Source organism: Ipomoea nil, unplaced genomic scaffold, assembly GCF_001879475.1.
Source record: "Ipomoea nil cultivar Tokyo-kokei standard unplaced genomic scaffold, Asagao_1.1 scaffold0878, whole genome shotgun sequence".
Taxonomy (NCBI): domain Eukaryota; kingdom Viridiplantae; phylum Streptophyta; class Magnoliopsida; order Solanales; family Convolvulaceae; genus Ipomoea; species Ipomoea nil.
Window position 1 is genome coordinate 395,930 of NW_017617306.1, and position 5,491 is coordinate 401,420.

Consider the following 5,491-nt stretch of genomic DNA (forward strand, 5'->3'; position numbering starts at 1 on the left):
ATAGATCACAGCACATGTATCACAGATAAAGTTGATATTATTCTTCAATTCTAGTGACTTTTTTTAAGTTATTAATTCTTTTTTATATATATAAATTTATGGGTGTCATTCTTTTTTTGTCTTTTTTTATTGAACATCCCCTCCTCCTGCTTAATGTGCTATTGTCATTCGTCAACAAATCTGGTTAAATGACGTTAAACATGAGGAGATTTCGGTCCATTCAGCGTACCATCTTCTCGCTTTTCTTTGTTGTAATAACTAATTCCTTTGTGAGTTAATTCCATTTTTTGTCATAGATTTTTAGATGATATTTCACTTTTAGGCATTTTTGTTCAAAACATCCCTTGTTGGTTTTAGTATTATTGTGACATTTGACCATTTTTAGTCTTCCTTCAACAAACCTATTTAAATGGCGTCAAATATGAGATCATTGCAATCAATTTTGATGGCCCTAAATTTATGTGTCATTCCACTGTTGTGGAGGCTCAAGTTGCAGAGGCGCGGATTGCTATTGAAGAAGCTAAGACAAGGGACTCTTGCCATGAATTAGGGATTTTATTAAAAAAAAAGAAATTAAATATATATCGAGTCAATCCACTATGTACAAAAAGACAAAAATACTCTCGTATAGTATTTCATGTCATGAACCTCTTTTTTTTTTTTTTTTTTTTTTTTTTTTTTTTTTTTTTTTCTAAATAGGTTTGTTAATGGAGGATACAAAATAGTTATAGCACAATAATACTAGCCTGGACCAATAGGGAATGTATGTTCTGAAGAAAAAAAAAAGGAATAAAAGTCGAATGATACATATAAATCTCAAACCCTAAATGGAATTAACTCTTCCTTTGTTAGTCCTAGCATTATTGTGGCATGACCTAGCTATTATTATTTTGGCATGATCATTTTTGGTCCTTTGTCAACATATCTATTTAAATGGTATTAAACATGAAGACATTTCTATATATTCAGTGTACTATCTTCTCAACTCTTCTTTATTCTAATATATTCTCAACCTTGTAAACCAAATTTCATACCTAAAGGGAAATTTTGAGTGGTTTATGAAAGAAGAAGCTTTAAATTTGAAATTAGGTTTATAAGGTTGATGCTTTATTAGAACTTGTTGGTTCTGGGTTTGGTAAAATATTAGAAGGGGGTGTGTGGTTGAATATACTTTTTTTTTTTTTTTCAAAATAATTAACTTAAATGATTTTAAAATCAAAGCTTACCGCCAGCTCGAAAGCATAGTGATAGGGCTGCAAAAGTCTAAAAGATTTGTAGCACGACATTAATTGCTGACACGACATGGCAAGGTTTATCCAAATCTCTAAGAAACAATGAGAAGGGAAGAAGAGTGAACAAAGGAGTCGGGAAACGAAGGACGGACAAGTCCAAGCAAGAGGAGGCAGTTGGATACTTTACAGTACTAAACGTTGCACTAAGGACCGAAAAGGGAGGGACTAGATTATGGTATATGCACCCCGAAGACCGGACGGCGACGGTGAGTGGATGACCGGTGACGGAGGGTACCATCGGAGAAGAAGAAGGGACATGTATTGCTAGGGCTTAAGGTGATTAATGCTGTCCTTACTAGAATCATCAAACTCCAAAGCAAGTCATTTCCATCGATGAGAGCTGACTCCCAAGACTCGAGTAAAAGAGGCATTCGAGACCAAGTGTCGTAAGGAGTCGGCGGCGTATCCTAAAGAGTACCATTGAGAGCAATTAATGAGGAGTTAGAACAGCCATTAAAAGCAGATTATGGGAGGGAGTAGTGGGTAAAACAGAAGTTAAGTACGTTTTAAAGGCATTCAATGCTCATAATCACTCATTAAATGTCTTTACGCTGAATCCGAGTCCCAACGGGCACTCGAATTCCTATAAATAGTTTTTCGCAACATTTTAATAGGCTGAGCTTTCCAAATATACAAGAGTATTTTTCCGATCAATATCCACTCCTGTTTACATATTTTCCAGTGATCCACCATCTTTTCTGATTGTGTTGGACCCCCGGTAGGCTTCCCAAAAGTCTAGAAACCTACATATGGTAATGCAAGAAGTGGGGGGCGGGGACGCGGGGGGGGGGGGGGGGGGGTGGGGGAGGGGGGGTTTATGTTCCAAAGAAATTTGATCATTAGGGCTTAAACCTCAACCGGTAGTATTGGAGAGAGAATTTTCACCGCCTTCCTCTAACAAAGTAACACGTAGCTTGCAACAATAGTGTGGATGGACGTGCATTAAATGTGTCAGTACGAACCATCAAGTTAATTTGAATCGTGAAATTCTATTTGCACCACCATATTTGCTATTTACACAACTCATTTAATAGGTGTAATAGCTTTATAGGTGGTGAAAATATAAAAGTGTTATTTGCACCACCTTCATTAAATGTAGTCAAACATTAATATGTATTATTATTTATTTATTTTAACAATAAAACTATTAATTAAGAAATAGTAAAACTCGCTTTCTCCGGTGAGAAGGTGAGGGGCTGCCTTCTAAGGTGAGAAGGCAGCCTAGCGGGTCGCCTTTTCACCCGGAGAAGGCAACCCAGGTAGAAAGCTACCTGGGGCGCCTTCTCTGGTGAGAAGGCGAACCACTTGGTTGCCTTCTCACCGGAGAAAGTAGCCGGAGAAGGCGACCCAATAGGTTGCCTTCTGAACGGAGAAAGCAGCCCATCAAGTGAGTTGCTGTAACACCCCTAAAATTTAAAACTTTAAATGCTTATGAAATAAAGGCAATACTATCATTAAACCTCGAAACTGAGCATAACTAAACATAAGTTGTGACACCCGGTATTTTTCTAAAAATAAATTATAGTCCCGATAATAAATATTTTTAATAAAAATATTTATATAGCTATTTATTTTAAAACGGGCTCGGGTCTACCTATTATGGTGAACCAATATTTTTGTACAAAATATGCCTAGACCTAAAATGAGTTTTAATCCCTAAGGCCTAATAATTATTCTTGAGCCAAAGTGCTTAATTATCCTAAGATTATATATTATATAAGTCTTGAACCCCACAAGTTGAGCCCATATGTATGTATAAATATAAGTATTATTATTTTGTGAGCCTAAAGTGTTTAAGCCCAACCTATGTTACCCAACCCAACCCATTCATTGAATAACCGTACTATCTAGTGTGTATGTGGAAGCATTGTATCATTCCCATTCTAGACTTCAACGTTCAGCAGCCAAACACTCTTCCTCACCCTCTCGGCATTGGCGTGAACGAGCAACCAGCAATCCTTCATTTTCGCCCCTCCCTCTCGTGTCTCTCTCTCTCGTTTGGTTTCCCGTTCACGGAGACGTGAACCTCACCCCAAGCCTTCCCCTGTATCTCTTTCCTCTTCCCTTCAGTGTAGTTCGAACCATAGAAGCTCCGGCAGCAACAATGGCGACGAATAGGGTAGCGTTTGCTCCGACGATGCGTTTCGTCTCCGGTGGTCGTCCAGCGGCGGCAGTTGAGCAAGTGGCAGCAGCTTGGACAATGGTGGCGTGGTCGACTCTCCGGCGGCAGTTTTGGGTCTGGCGAAGTCAGCTATGGGGTGGGCGTGGGTGGTTGGCGGTGCTGCGGCTGGTCAAGGGATGCCGGCGTGATGGTGGTGTCTCCGGCGGTGGCTTTGGTTCTCATCGAAGAAGCAGGCAGCGGGCAGAACGACAGTAGGAGAACTCACCGCCGTTCCACCCGCTGTTTCCGTGAGGCTCGTCGAAGAAGAAGGCAGTAGTTGGTGAGCTTTGGTTTTGTTGTTATTGTTGTGTAGTTTAGAGGTTATTAGTTTTAATGTTGATTAGAGTTACTAAGTGGTTAATTAGCTTGGTGGTAAGGGTGGTGTTTGTGCTTATGCGTGGCTAGGTTTTGAATCGTAGCTTTGCTTAATTAGTGTTATGTTGTTAAGTTTTAATTACAAGTTCTACCCTAGAGGTTTAATTAATAGTTTTCTTATTAGTGTTGTAATTATATTAACAATAGGATGCCTAGCCTAGATGGTTAAGCTTGTGGGTAATTTAGGGAAGAACTAGAGTTTAAATCCCCTTATAAGTTTAATTAGTTTTAATTAGTACGTTTGTTAATAGTTGAGGATCGGTTTGATTCACAGGTTCCCGTTTGGCTTATGAGTTGAGCCTGGCTTAAGTTGGCGTTGACCCATTCCTTGATTGAGTATGGTTTCATATCTTCGTTGTGATTCGTTGATTGATTCCTGTTGTAGTGTGGTGTGTGTGGCTTTACCTGGATTGCACGATTAGTGGTATGGGACACTAGTCACCAAGGTATGGCAGCGGTCCTCGTGGTGGCCGTGACATGATTATGGAGTTGTAACCTTTGTGTAAGGTTCACGTGATTCTTGGGTGGCATGTGTTGCCGTGTGTGTGTACGGTACCCTCATGTACTATGAAATTGGTGGTCTCGTTGGTGGTCGTTGGTGGGGGACAACGGTTCCAGGAGGGAAAAGGTTGGACTTGGTTGTACAGGGGTCCTGGAGGTAATGGTTGGAAGAAGATATAAGGTTGGGGTAGCCATAAGTTTGGAACCGGGCATAAGGAAGGCATATCAACTCGTGATGGGTGATGTCACGAGGGCTTGTGTAGCCGTTGTTGTGAGTTCCCTTCTTGTGACGTGTAGTCACAATGGCATGTGTTGCCGTTTGTCATGTCTTATTCTTTTGAGTTGTGCATGTCGGGTTTTGATCTATTGTGTGATGATAGATCATGCCTTGAGCCGTTCTTGTGTGTCTTGTAGTTCTTGGTGGTCTTGGGATGTGTTACCGTGTTGTTGTTGAGAGTGGTGAGTCTTGTGTTGACTATTACTCTTGGTTTTTGACTTATATATATGTATTCCGTTTCGAAAATGGTTTTTGTATATATATCCTATCTATGTATGATACTTAACAGGTATTGGTGGGTTACCAGCATTATTTGCTGACCGGGCGTCGTCCCATTTCTATTTGTTGCTTTATAGGTTGGGTAGCTTTGGAGAGCGCGATAGTGGCCTGTAGATAGTTTAATCTCTTCCTTCAATAGTTGTTGAGGCCTGCGAGCCTAAGTAGTTGAGTTGTTAGACTGTTGTAGTTGTAGTATATGCCTGTGCACCTATGTTTGATATAGGTGCGGCATAGCACCTTCCGGTTTGTTTAGTTAGCGTCCGCCTTGTTTAATCTTAATGAGTAGACTTTATCCCTTTTCTAAGCTTTAATTGGTTTTAAAAGTTGTTGAAAATCGGGGGTGTTACAGTTGGTATCAGAGCCTAGGTTTGAGCCTAGGATGTTAAGAGTTGGACTTTAAGAACCTAAGTTGAGCTTAGGTTAGTGCTCTAAGTTGAGACCTTAAGTTGTTTCGTGAAGCCTCTAAGTGTTTAAGTACCTAAGTTTAGGATTCTTAGGACGCGCGGTGAGGTTGTGTGTTACCTTCTTGTTATATGTGTAGTTCTTTTATCTTGTTCTGTTGTTAGCTGTAGTAGTTATAGCTGGTTTTCTCGGTTAGATGCCTCG